We start from the raw sequence: 14860 nt of genomic DNA, 5'->3' as shown, positions 1-14860 counted from the left end.
GGGAACACGAGAGCAGGCTGAATGTCAGGATGTCCCATTGGAATAGGGTAAACTGGACCGAAGAGACCTAGGGAAGAAAGGTGGGAGATAATGAGTTAATTAGTAACAGTTTTATTGCCAGGCTCCGTGGAAAGTTTACCTGGGGATCTGGAGTCCATGTTCTGTTGTGATCATTGGAGGCACTCACCGAGTTCTCTGACTTGAGGCTGTCCAGGTGCTAAGACTGACCTGTATGCAAGGTCATCAGACATCCCTCATATATTTTAGCTTTACCTCTTCAGAGTTAGTGGCCAAGAATGGAGTCTGGTGGATTTTTTTTTAAGTCTATGTAATAACAACAAACTTTTGGAGGGGTAGTGGGTATGGAACCCTGGGGCACTCAACTGTTAAATCACATCCCCAGCCCTTTTATAAATTTTATTTGCAGACAGGGTCTCACTGAGTTGCTTAGGGCCTCACTAAATTGCTGAGGCTGGCTTTGAACTTGGCAATCCTCTTGCCTCAGCCTCCTGGGCTGCTGGGCTTACAGGCGTGCACCACCGCGCCCAGTCACAACAAGCATTTGTTGAATGTTTAGGGGTCATTCTTCTAAGTGCTGTGCAATGTATTATCTCAGTATTTCTTGGTAGTACAAATTAATAGAGTAAATAAGATTATAAAGCAACTACATAACTGGCTTGATAGAACTCTTTTAAGTAACCTGAAAGAGTTTTGTAATTTCATATTTACAGATGATGAAAGTAACATGCTAATTATACAAAATTCACCACTATTTGCTCAGGCAGCCTACCTCCTTCAGGATCTCCTTAAGGTTTAAATGGGATAACTTAATTGAATTGCTTAACATATTTAGAAATGTTAAATACTTTCTTTTTGTTTACATAATTCAGATAACAAGGAATAATTCTAATAGAGGTACAGGATGCACTTACAGAAAATCTACAAATTCTTGCTGGACAATAAAAAAAGATTTAAACAAAGTGGAGAACGCTGAACACTGTTTTTCCTATGTGAGAAGCTGTAATATTATTCATGTCACTTCTTCCCAAATAATTGATGATTCCCAGTTGAGGCTTGCCTAATCACTTGTGCTAGAAATAAGCCCTCCTTGCCATTATTAGTGTTACACTTCAGATCATATTCAAATCCATTAGAAGATTTTGCCATTTAAGAAAAACTTCCAAAGAATTGATGAATACTATGATTATAATGTGTATAAGTGAATTTCTCAGTTTTTGGTTTAGATTTTACTTAATGGAACCTTTTGTAAAGTTGTACTTAGTTGTTGTTTTTATTATTTAGCAAATGCTTTTTGACTAAAAATGAGTTATCACATTTAGTCTTTCTTGGTAAATTAATAGTGTCAATGAAATTGTAAGGCAAATGTGTAAAATTCTTAGAGCATCCCATACCTTGCAGATTTTATAATTCCTCCTTGCATGGTACATGTCACATACTCAGATGTGGGAAAATGCCATGTGCCATCATTGTGCCAGGTGCTAATGCCATAAGGATTCTGTTTCCTCTCTTTGTGAGAAGCTGTAATATTATCCATGTCACTTCTTCCCAAGTAATTGATGATTCCCAACTGAGACTTGCTTCAAGGACTTGGTGGATATTGCAAGATCAAGGGAATCAAGTTCAGCATTTCTCAAACTCTGAAATCCATTGAGGACCTTTTCTTCTTCAGGCACTGGCATAAGGAAGTTTTCATAGCTATGTGAAAAGCTGATTACCTTGTTCCTTTCCCATTTGTGTTTTAAATAGCATTTCTCAAACCTGTTTGTAGGATTCCTTGAAAGACTTAAGTTTGTGAGTCACTCATCTAAATACTTTTTAAGAAGGACCAAAACTTGGTGACAGATTTGGATAAAAACCCCAGTACATGCATGTACTTTGGGATAAAAAAAAGTAACCAACCTCTTTTCCTTTTCCTTTCCTCACAGTTGAATTAAATTAAGAACAAATATTATTTTAGTGACAACTCATTGTTAGAAATCTAAATTTGTGTGTTCTGATTGTATTTTTTAATATAATGAATACATTTTTGGTGTTGTCATCTTCCTCCCCCTAAATTCTTCATTACAGATAATATTGAAAATATTCAGTTTCGTTTATTTACATCATATGTGCACATATTCTAATATATAGTTTTAAAGACTTAAGCGGGATCATTCTTTTGGCTTGTTCTGTATCTTTTTTTTTCCCCAGCTTAATAATTTACCTTGATTATCATTCACTGTCAGGACATGTGGATCTGCCTTATTATTTTTAACCATTGCATAATGCTGGAAAGATGGACACAATTTCTTTAATCACTTCAAATTAGACATTTAGGTTGTTTCCAGTTTTTTAGTTTTACAAATAACTCTGTAATAAACATGTTTTGGATAGACATTCTTTTAGTTTTAAATGGTAATGTTCTTTCAGAAAGTTACTCAATAATTGATTTAGAAATTCTTTTATGCTAATTTCTGTGATTGTTTATTTTGAGTTCTTCCTTTAGTTTATTGTTTTCATAGTATATAATCCTAAACTATTATAGCCAAAATAGTACTTTTGCTAAGAATGCAATTTAGCTTAAAGTTGGGATTTCTAAGTAGAGACTTAAAAATTAACCTCTTTGGAGCTGACTTCTTGATGAAGTGGCAGTACATAGGCAGAATATGTTCTCCATCTGGACAGCCTACATCAGGATGATGTGGTAAGAAGCTGTCTGCTTAGGCTGCTAGAAAACAGCAAGTTAACTTATTTGTTGTTGGGATCACACCCCTACCATTTAAAAAAGAAAAACTAACTTTTATTTTGAGTTAATGTATAGATTCTCCTGCAGTTACAAGAAATACTAGGTTCCCCTACACTATTTACCCCAGTAGAAACATTTTGTGAAATTATAGCACAATATCACAATGAAGATACTGATATAATTAAGATATATTTTGTCAACACAGAAGAATCTCATGTTACCTTTTATATCCATACCTACCTGTTTTTCTCCTTCCTTTATTCCCTTAACCTTTGTTTACAATGAATCCATTTTCTATCTCTAAAATGTTGTCATTTTAAGACTGTTCTGTAAATGAAATCGTATAGTGTGTAGCCTTTGGGAATTAGCTGCTTCCCACCCACACCCCCCCAGTCTCCTTCACAGTTCTTCATAGTTTCATCTAGGTTATTGAATGCATCAATGATCATTTATTTTTATTGACAAATAGTATTCCATGGTATGGATGTACCACAGTTTATTCAACCCTTGGCATTTAGGTTTTTGGGTGAAAGTGTTTTCACTTTTCAGGATAAGTATCCAGGATGTGCAGTTACTAAGTTGTGCAACTAGAGGCATGGTTATTTTTTCCCCCACAAGGTTACTTTTAAAGAAACTGCCAAACAGTTTTTCCAGAGTGGCTGTGACATTTTACATTCCCCCCAACAATGTATGAGTAACCCAGTTTCACCATTCTGAGAGATGTGGAGTGATAACTCATTGTCAATGATTTTAATTTGCATTTCTCTGATTGCTAGTGATGTCAAACACCTTGTCATGTGTTTGTTGACTATTTATATATCCTCTTTGGAGAAGCATCTGTTCATGTCTTTTGCTCTAATTGGATAATTTGTTTTATGAATTTTCGGAGTTCTTTTTATATTCTAGATTCTTACCCTATGTCAGGTGTAGGGTTTGTAAATGTTTTCTGCCAATCTGTAGCTTACCATTTCCTCTTAACAGGGTCTTTCATTGAATAGAAATTTTTAATTTTGTGGAAGTCTTAACTTCAATTTTTTTCTTTTATGATTTCTGCTTTTGATGACCAGACTAAGAGCTCTTTGCTCAGTATTAGATCCCAAAGATTTTCTTCTATTTTCCCCCTAACAGTCGTATAGTTTCTTTTTAACATTTTAAGTCTGTGATCCATTATGAATTAATTTTTTTGTGTAAGATCTGAGACTTAGAGGTTATTTTTTTTCTTTGCTTGAGAAAAGCATATTTCAGCACAATTTAAAAAAGAGCAACACTTTGTCATGCGCGTTTATGTGGATGTTTTACCAGTTCTTTAGTCTGTCCCATTAATTTATGTGTTTATTTCTCTGATAGCACCACATAATTTTGAGTAGAATAATTGTATCATAAATTTCCAAATCAGGTAGACTGATTATATTTCTTTCTTTTTCTTTTTTCTTTTGGTGGTACTGGGGATTAAACCCAGGGCCTTGTGCATGCGAGGCAAGTACTCTACCAATTGAGCTATATCCCCAGCCTCTACATTTTATTTCTAAAAAAAAATTGTTTTAGCTATTTTGTTCCTTGTATTTCTGTTTAAATTTAAGAATTTTGTCTATACATTTTTTTTAAAAAAAGGTTTTTTTTTTTTTTGCTGGTATTTTATTAAAATTACAATTCATCTCTATCAGTTTGCAGAGAATTGACATCTTCAGAAGGAATTCTTTCATTCCTTGGACATGATATTCTCTCCATTTATTTCATTTTTCTTCAGTTTCTTTTGATAGCATTTGTAGTACTGAACATACAGATCCCATGTATATTTTGTTAGAGTTATGCCTAGGTATTTAATTTCTCATTTATTGCTAATAGAGATACAGTTTGCTGAACTTCATTATTAGTTTTAGGACTTTTGTTGAAAGAATTTCATGAAGTTTCTACCTTTAAGATCATGCCATTTACAAATATGGACAGACTTATTTCTTCCTTTATAATCTGTATGCTTTTTTATTTTCTCAACTTGCCTTATTGCAGTGGCTATATAAGCATGGTGAAAGCAGATATCCTTGCTTTGTTCATTATTTTAGAAGAGTTTTCATGTTTTTTTTAAAGAAAATATTATCTTTCTTAAAGAGCAGAATGTTTTTCTATATCTAAGCCTTTTCCTATGTGTAGATAGTATTCATGACTGCCCTATTGCTACTCTGACCCATGGTACTTAATTTTAATCTAGTCTAGAGGAGTTAGTATATGTTCAATACACATAAACTACTGTTTTTATTAGGTAATACTTGATATTCTCATGGAGCCTACTGATGCTACTCTGTCACAAAGTGTGTATATACTACTGTCCTGTATATAAAAATTTCTCCCTCCTTTTTAGGCTAAGTTAGAAGTTATTTATGTACTATATGCACATGCAGTATTTGGTTTGTCACATATAATATAGCATTTGAGTCCAATTTTTACATCTTTCTCCAACTTGGGAATAGCTGTTGTATGGTTCTTAAGTCTGGCATTCCTCTCATGACAGTAAACAGGTGAGGCTTGGTGGGGGGCTCCTTCCCCATTAGGAAGTACAGAATACCTGAGAATCACTCTCTCCACATTTCACTGCTAGAAAGATTAGTGTCAGAATGGAGTACCAACCTAAGTGGTTATAGCTGACCAAAATAAAAATGTTCTTTCTGAGCCATTTAGGCAGGGTTAATTCATATTTAACCGCATGCTCTAGTTTAGGCTCTACTTTGAGAACATTCTTTGCCTGAATTATTGTAATTCTGATCCCTTATATAAAACTGAATATTTACAACATGCCTAATTTTTTTGACACTTTATATCAAACCAGAAAGAATATGAATACACTTAAGTATGCATGTGTATGCATATGTGTTTAGAAGGGAGCAAGCTGTTAAACAAGGGAAATAGTTCCTAATTCCTAGTCATTTGTAATGTTATGATTACAGTTTCAAAATTCAGTTTTGCAACTGAAATTTGACTTGATTGGTTGGTATCTTACAGTAATTAACCTCTGACTCATACGACTGACATGTTGTTACAGAAATCACATCTAATTTTTGTACATACAGAGTGTTTTTAGAAAAAATACACTGTACCAAGAATTCATTGTAGCAGACAAGTACCTGCAGTTCCTTTGAACTTGAGTTTCTTTATCCTTCTTTCTGTCCCCTGTCACAATCCCCTACTCCCCTCACAGACAGAAGTAGGTGCATATGTACTTGGGAACATCAAGTAATGAAGTCACTAGAAAATATCCACTGATTTCAGTGCCAAGTAATTCAAAGTTAAAAATAATATCTGCACAGAGGGGTAGCAAAATTTACTTTTTAAGACTAATTCTAAGAGCAGTGGCGAACAGTCCCAATGGCATGGTTTTTGACTCTAATAGACTGTGGCTCCAAGAGATTCTTTGGAACTTTCCCTGAGTCTTCATCAATACATTAGGGATAAATATTATACCTTTGGAGATACTTTGAAGATTGGATTAGGTAATGTGAGTAAAGCATTGTAGCCCATTATTATTTTATCATTAATGGTAATATTCAGTAACCAATATATTTTTTTTTTTTCTTGACATTCCTCCTGGCCTAATACCCAGCTCATGTAGTTGGGGAAATAGGTCTGACCAAGCAAGTACTCCAATAAAGGATCCATGATGTGCATCTGGAGTGAGATGTTGATTTCCTTAAAATAAAACACATATAGAACCATTGTGCTAGAGCATGATGGGGCCTAGGGGCAGGAGCTAGGGCTGCTGGTCTCCACTGTCTAATCCAATTATGGATGGTCTGTCAGTGCGTCTCCTTGCAGCTGCTGCCCTGCTCCCATGTAGGCTCTGCTCCTCTTGCCCCAACCTTTCAGTGCTTGATCTGTGACTTCCCAAAAACCACACTTGGGCTTCAGCTAGTATAGCCTCGGTCATCCCAGGCATTGTCAACAAGAGTGCCCAGGTCCACAATGAGTGTTTTGTATCCCTACAAGTGGAACTTCATGCAGATTTTTGTTTATTCCAGGCAGTTAGGGCCAGCACTTGCTTAAATCTTAGAACAAGATGAGGGACACTTAAAGGTATAACCTAGTTTCCTTGGCTCATTTAACTGAATCAAAGAATGATTCGCACTGTTTTAAATTGTCCTTCCATTGTAGTTTAATTGTTAACTATGGAGTTAAAAACATTTTTTAATGAAGCACATTAAAAGAAAAAAAAAAGGCTTTAAATCATTCTAAACATTACCCAGTTGAAGGAACATTATCCAGGGAGTTGCCTTGTGCCTTTTTTAGCTTGGTGAGATGGTTGCTTTGTGCTCAATTGTGTGTCTGAGAGCATGTGAGCAAATAAACATTATAAGCCTCTTCTGATCTTTTCACAGGTTCTAGGGAACCTGGGCTCATAGACAGTCTCCATGTTTACTCTTTAATTTAGTGAAAAAATACCATGTCTTTTATCTGCATTTGGGGAAAAGTCCAGGTTGGCATATGCCCCCCCCCCCCCTCGTTTATGGGACTTGTTTGGAATTGTTTGGTAAGATGTTATACTCAGGCCAATGACCAGGCCATGTGTCTGGTCATGAGATAAAGAAGCAGGTGGCTGTGCCATTGAAGAATCTTTTTGAAATGTGAGGACTCTCCATGCTGTTGCTATCCTATCCTTTTCTTATGTCATGGAGAACTGGTCATGACTTAGGCATGCCTTATCTTGCTCACCCACTTGAGGATTCCTCAGAGCCTGTGTTGAGAATTGAAATGGCACTATTTCCAGTTGATGATGACATTCCCTAAGCCCCGAATGCCATTTCGATATCCACCAGAATGCCCTAGATCCATCAGCACCCTTTAGTAGTTGGTCATGAGACTGGGGCCTCCTGTAGGGCTGGGCAGGGTTATCCAGGGAGCTGAATAGATTTTCTCTCTTGGCTCCCGGGAAGGATTGTAGTGTATTAGTGGGACTCAAGCACTCTCGGGCACATATGTCTTTCGGTTTTTATCCTTTCAGGCCTCAAAAACAGAATAAAGTAAACTTCTGCCAACCTGACCTTTGCATATGACTATATTAAAAGCTTCTGTAAAAATTGCCCCCATGACCCTCTCAAGTAAACACCTTCAAACAAATGTAAAACACCAATAACAGAAAACTCATGCTAACAAAACCACCAACCTCAAAATGGCGAAACTCTCAGATTGACTGTGTGAGAAGGCTTTGGAGTAGAAGCCCAGGGGAAAATAGTTACAGTGAACTTTGTCTTTTTTAATTTAAATTCAGAATTATATAGTCATCTCCTCCCTGTCTGTCCTCTAACCCTAGCTGCTTGGGATGTGGACATGAAGTCTATTGATTTTATTGATCCCTCACCCCAGCTGGATTCTTAACCAGAGTGAGTTCCGCATTGGTAATATGAAATAAAGAATTGGGACATTCATCTGGACATTTCTGGTAGTAATGTGTGCCTGCTTCTTGAATGGGCTGCACATATTTTTGTATCTGTGCCTAGAGGCCATTTGTGATGTCAGAATGTTGAATTTGAAGAGAGGGGAAGGAAGACAGATGGGAAGTGGGCACAAGTTTCAAGATTGTGTCTTCTCAAGGGAAAGTGGGGGTTTTCAGTTTGTGTACCTGGCTTGAGGACAGATTTGCTTCCAGGTCCTCAGGTCACATTCCAATCGTGGGTAGGAATTATTCTTTTATTTTGGTGTTTTGTTTTGTTGGTAACTGAAACAGTCCTTGCTGTAAGTTAAAGGAAGAATGTTGATGTGACCTGTGTGTACCCATGCAAGCTCTATACACACTCTAAATGTATAATCTGAAAGCACCTATGTGCTACCTCCACTGGTAGAAAGGAATCTGCTCAACAGTCTGGTTGCTAGGGTTGCCCTAATACCAGGTTTAGAAGAATATCTTGAAAATGTAGGATGTTGGAAGAGGAAGAGCAGAGGTCTTCCCTTGGGGTAGAGGGTAGAGACAGTCTCTATGAAAATTTGAAGGAAAGAGTTGTCCTGTCTGCTGAGTCACACAAGCTTTCTTCCTGTTCTCTGAGCCCTATCAGTCATCCAAAGTGCTTTTGACTCAGTGGTACCAGTGTCTGTTAACACATTTGAACATCTCTCCCATCAAAGCATTTTTAAGGAATTCATCAGGTCAAATGGGAGTCTCCCTTTCTCTGGGAATCTTTTCCCAAATTGCACATCAGTGAAACAACTTGCAGCAGTTTGTGCAATTCCTCAAACTGTCCATTTGCTACTTGGCTTTGAGTGGGGCTCCTCAAGTGTGTACCCTGCTGAACTCGGACAGCTTACATAGGCCAGTGAGGGCCTGTCCTTGAACCTCCTCTTTGGGTAGGTAATTCAGCTCTGAGTGGAAGCTGTGCAGAGCAGACACAGTAATCTTTGTGAAAGAGACATTTGTTCTTTTTTCTGTTTTCCTTTTCTGCCTGATACCTGCATGGTTTTCAGCAAAGCAGTATGCATCATGTATATTTTTTACAGTATCTATTTCAGTTAATTAATGTAAATAAGAAATTTTATGCTCCAGAATCAGGTAACATTACTTTACCTGACTTTTAAATGGTAGTTATACAGTAGCTTCATTTTTGTTTTTAAAGTTTTTAAAGGTTGACCATTACTCAAGGCTGAGAACTGACTTATCCCAGCTTCCTTTCCTGCTTATTTACCTTCTCATAACATGGAAAGACAAATAGATCCTTAAACCTAACTCAGATCACCACTGTCAACTTTTCCCTTTGTGCGTAAGTAGTTATATTATTTCTAGGTTATGCCTTCTTTATCTCTGAAAGGAAAAAAAAAAACCTTGCACTATTTACAAGGACGCATTGTTCTGGACTTGTACAATTGCGTCTATGAAGCTATTTTCCACTTGGAACCACAGGGGTGATAAGGGTTGTGTCAGCTGATTAACCTTACTTTTTAATGCAAAAACCTCCAACCTTAATTTGTACCATTGTTGTTTTCCACAAGTATGTAGTAGATTTCTCAGATCAAATGTCAAATTCCAGCTTCTAGGATCCAGGTCTTATTTGCACTCTTCCCTCCCTATCCTTGACTCTGAACCCTCCCTTTGAAGGAGGTTGTCTTTTATTGGAAAATAGAACATTTTGTACCTTATAAAAATAGGTGATAACTGTTTTCTTAAATGTAACTATGTAGAATACTGACTTTGAAAAGTAAATCTTTAAAATTTTACCAGTGAACTTTTTCTGTGGGATAGTGGCATTTCAAATTGGATGATGATCTTACAGTGTTCTTAAATCTTAGTAGGGGGCTGGGATTGTGGCTCAGTGGTAGAACCCTTGTCTCGCATGCGTGAGGCACTGGGTTTAGTCCTCAGCACTACATAAATAAATAAAATAAAAGTATTGTGCCCATCTACAACTTAAAAAAAAAAGTCTTTAAAAAAATCTTAATATGTAATTCATGAATTCAGGATTTTTTTTTTTTTAAGCCTAGGGAGGCCCTCAGCTTTGCAGAAGGACAAGCTCTTGGAGAGAGATGGTTCTAGAGAGGGTTCCTGGGGGGGGGGGCTACATTGACAGTAGCCCTGATTTGCTTTGAGTGCACTCTGTCTGCCAATACTAATGTCTTAGAAGAAAAGTACCGTAACTGTTCAGTTTCTTTGTAGTTTGTGATGTGGGACTTTGCCCTGTGCAGATTTCTGAGAAGGAAACTATCACTCTGTGCCATTTGGATTTGGGAAGGGCCCAGGAGAGATGAAGAAGGAAGAATGTGTCAGCAGTGAAGGAGGCATTATACTGGGTGATCTCAGTGTGTGAGGTGGCAGTTTCTAAGGTATTTTGGGGTGTATATGCGCCATGGTGATGGGGACCTGAGTGAGGGGTGTGTGTAAACTGACAGACAGCTACTATGTCCTTTCCTGGAAAGGATTATATGTTTTTGTTTAAAGGAAGCATGTGAATTATCCATGGTGGATAATTTTGTCCTCCCAGTTCTTCCAGGCTGTCATTCCCTCCATGGGGCTGTGACAGACCCTATCTATGTGGATAGGAAACACTGTAACTTCCATGTGAATGTACATCTGGGAAAGCTTATCTCAGATGTACTTTGCACCTTGCAGAGATCCTATGGTATGGGGGATGGTTGGGAAAGATAGCTCCCAGGACCTGGAAAGAGTGCAGGGCTATGCCCTCAGCCGACCTGGTAGCCTGTAGCCTCTGAGCTTTGCTTTTATCCACATAGAAAGCCCTCTGGGCTCCTGGTCTTCACCTGTTGTGAGCTCTTTCTATCTCTCTGCCCCCCCCCCCCATTCTGCCCCTCATAGAAATAAGAAGGGGGGAAAATGAATAGCATTAAAACCAAGTATAATATTTCTACTGTCAAAAAAAACTTCTACTATCTCATAAAACCTAGTTTTCTTTCTTTTTCTTTCCCTTTTACTTCATATTGAGTCATTAGTCAAGTGAATCAAAAGATGGCGTTCTTGGTACCCTAAATTAATGTGTAATCAATTCATTTATCTTGTAATGGTCAAATCAAAAGCAGGAAATTATATTGGTTAAACATAAAGAAAAGATAATTTTCTTTTTTGTATCCATTTGTTATATTTTGAGATACCTGTTATCCAGTAAAGTATAGTTACATATAAGCTAAAACCATTTCAAAGGTGTCTAGTCTGAAGCTTGTCCTCAAACATCCTCTAAAGAAGTTTTTGTCAGGTTCATTGAGATACACTTATAATCCTAGTTTAATAGTAGTCTGAAGCAGGAGGTTCACCAACCTGTGGAACTTAGACCCCACCTCAAAAACAGAAATTTTCATAGTTGCTAGTTCATGCTAAGTGTATTTGATGATGGCCATAGGTTCTTGATTAGAAAGTACTTAACAATGCATAATAGTATTTACATATAAATATTAAGACAATTCTTCAGTGCTAAATCTTATTCATGCAGTATCCTAAAGATCTCATGGTTATGGGAATCCTTGTTACAGGCTATTATTCCATTTGTCAAATGCAGTAAATGTACTGTGTATCTTGAAAGACTTCAATAAGCAATTTATTATGTATCTTTTCTTTCAATATTTTATTTTTAACTTCTTAAATTTCTTATAAAAGGATAAAGCCAGGAAGATTGTTGATTTCTTCAGATTAAAATTCTGTTTGTGACTACTATGTAATGTATGACATGTAGACTATGCAAGAAAAGTTTTCCAACCCGAAGTACCAATTGATATCACAGATGGACAAATCATCTTACCATCTGATAGAAAGGAAAATGTAGAGATGAAGCTTAGACGTGGGAAAGCAGTCACAAGAGTATATATTGTCTGATTCCCTTGTAAATTATAAGTTGGTGGAAATGCTGTGGGATTGATAAAGACTGAATGCATTCCAGTAAATAGTAGAATTCTTGCACTATAGTGTGATAAATTTCACAGGTACATATGTAGTACATGCATAATTGTTATTGTGTTGCATGGCAATTCTGAATAAATAGTCTTGGTTTAGAAGGAAAGAAGTATAAGGTGGAAGGAGAGAAGTTGGCAGAGTAGAATCTGCTCTGATTTCCTCATTTACTGTCTAGATGAAGGTCTTAATTTGGCAGGGTGAGGCAGAAGGGTTGAGTGGGAGACTCAGGTATGTATAATTCTCCCCCTTTCTAAGACCAAAGCAGTTAAAAGAAAAGGCTCCTTATCCCTCCCTATAACTTTATAAATCCTAGAATTCACTTAATATAAAATACCGACGTCAGATTGTTCTTCCTAACATCTAGGTTTAAGGTATGAATGGCTGACAGCTTTCTTCTCAGCAACTGTCATTTATTTGCTAATCCAAATGAGTATTTAATTGGTAAAGTATTGTAAATGTAGGGAAGATAGAATCTAATTCCTCAAATGGTAGCTGCTTCTCTCAGCGAGAAGACTACTGACACCTAAATATATACCCATTGCTATATGACTGCAACATTTCTATGGCCCTTTCATTTATTTTGAGAGACCAGACCACCATTAAGTGAGATTTCATATTAAGACTCATTTTTTGAAATAAAGACAAATTAGCAAAATCTTTCTAATCTTAAAATGTGCCTTTTGATTTGATGTATTTATAAAGAGGCTTTTAAAATCAAAATCATCAATGTGTGGCCATTATCCTCAAAGGATAAATTCTGGTATGCAATTATTAACCTGGTAACCATTATTTTTGAGGTAATTATGACTGGTCCAAATTATAATATCTTTTCCCATGTGTGCACATATACATACATACTCATACACACTTACATTTTAACTTCAGTCCTTTTTATTAATATTCCTAAGTGAGTGCAAGGAGGGGAAGCCAAACTCCCAGAGCCCAAATGTTAAATATTATACCTCTTAATTATTGGCTGCTTCTTTAAATTTACTGTTTTTCATTTGTAAAGAGCTTCCATTTTGGGATTTTTTTTTTTTTTTTTTTTTTGCTGATATTCTGTGTATACACAAAACTTTTTTTCTGTCTTATTGGGTTTTATTAATTTTTTAGTAGTTACCTGCTGTGAAAGTCCAAACACAGGTTTTAAGTTCAACAGGCTTTTGAACCGGATGTTTCTGTGTGCCAAAACTGTAAACATGTAGTTTGTCACCATTGTATATCACTGTATTGATTTTTTTTTTCCTCCTCCTCCTGAAAAGCTGTGGCTGTCTGTTCTCTGTCTGTTCCCTGGGGTCACTACAAGGAAACCTTTGGGGCATGGATACTGTTAGATATTACTGTCAGTAAATCACTCCAAATTCTCTTGCACCTTATCACAAAATTCCATTAAGATTTCCATTTTATATTGAAGTTTCTTTGTCAGAAAGACTACATGTAGGGGCTAGGGTTGTGGCTCAGCGGTAGAGTGGTCGCCTAGCACGTGTCAAGTGCTGGGTTTGATCCTTAGCACTATATAAAAAAATAAATTAATTAAATAAATAAAGGTATTTTTAAAAAGACTACATGTATATTCAGCAGATAAGTCTCTCCTTTAGAAAATTAAACAAGCTCTTTACAAAATCTGGTAATTTCAATAAACTCATCCAGACTTTCAAACATTTGTAATGAAAGTGGAAGCTTATTATGTTTCAGGGTTTATAAGAGAGCCAGCTTATGTGTAATCAAATGCTCTGTTCCTGTTATCACTGTAGTATTAAGGTTTAGTTCTGCCCTTTAAGTCACAGACTCAAGTTACTCCTGGTTTTAACGGTAGTCAGAGTACAGTTTTTCTTTAAGAAGAAAAGATACTGTTTTCCTAATGCTTCTGTATACTAAAGCGGGAAGAGATGCTAGTCTGCTAATGTGACAATTTAGATGTTATTTTGACAGAAATATTAATAAATGCCTTATTATCCCTTGCTAAATATTTATAGTATATATAGTGTGTGTATATTTATTTATTTTATGGAAGAAATATCTTTTGCCTCAAATCCCTTCCACTGTGTTGACTTCATTCTGTAATATACACCCAGAGATCTGCTGGAAGAAAGACTTTATTAATACCTTTTTATTTCAGCAAATAAAATTCCATCCTAAGGGAGAGCACCCTTGAATCTTAGGGACCCTTCAAAGTGAAATATTCTGAAATACACGTATTCATTCCTTTGCTAGGATTGAAATAACTTCTTTTGCAAAAAGACACAAAATGAGTGTGATTTTAAATGTAAAATTTGAGTTTTGGGGATGAAGCATGTGCTCAAGGATGAGGTGTGTGATCTTGGTATTTATGTAAGGGCCATGACAAGTATCCCCTGCATTCTTATCAAAAAAGGAAATACTGGGCTCAGGATGTGGCTTAAGTGGTAGCATGCTTGCCTGGCATGCGTGAGGCACTGGGTTCGATCCTCAGCACCACATTAAAAAAAAAAAAAATAATAAAGATATTGTGTCCACCTAAAACTAAAAAATAAATATTAAAAAAAAAGGAAATACTGTTTGAAAATGGCAGTGTCCTTTGAGTTCAGCTCCGTGACAAAAGACATTGTCCAACAGTTGTGGGTTTATAAGATATCGCACATCAAATACTTTTTTCTTGCTCTTCTAGAAATAGTAGTCTAGACTTCTGCAGTTTTGGATTCATGGCTGTAGTTTTGGATTTTATTAGGTAGCTCTCTAAGGTACTGGTCATGTGGATATTGATTTCA

General features: G+C 36.4%; 1 protein-coding gene and 1 non-coding gene across 2 annotated transcripts in view; one reads left to right on the top strand and one right to left on the bottom strand.

Annotated features, from left to right (window-relative positions):
- Window positions 1–14860, top strand: part of Igf1r (insulin like growth factor 1 receptor) — a 302570-nt gene that overhangs the window by 125675 nt on the left and 162035 nt on the right. The window lies entirely within an intron of this gene.
- On the bottom strand, window positions 4181–4253 carry Trnaa-cgc (transfer RNA alanine (anticodon CGC)). Its single transcript has one exon. It is a non-coding gene; the product is annotated as a tRNA-Ala (tRNA).

Source organism: Marmota flaviventris, chromosome 2 (genome assembly GCF_047511675.1).
Source record: "Marmota flaviventris isolate mMarFla1 chromosome 2, mMarFla1.hap1, whole genome shotgun sequence".
In the NCBI taxonomy this organism is placed as follows: domain Eukaryota; kingdom Metazoa; phylum Chordata; class Mammalia; order Rodentia; family Sciuridae; genus Marmota; species Marmota flaviventris.
This window is presented reverse-complemented; position numbering and strand designations above follow the sequence as displayed.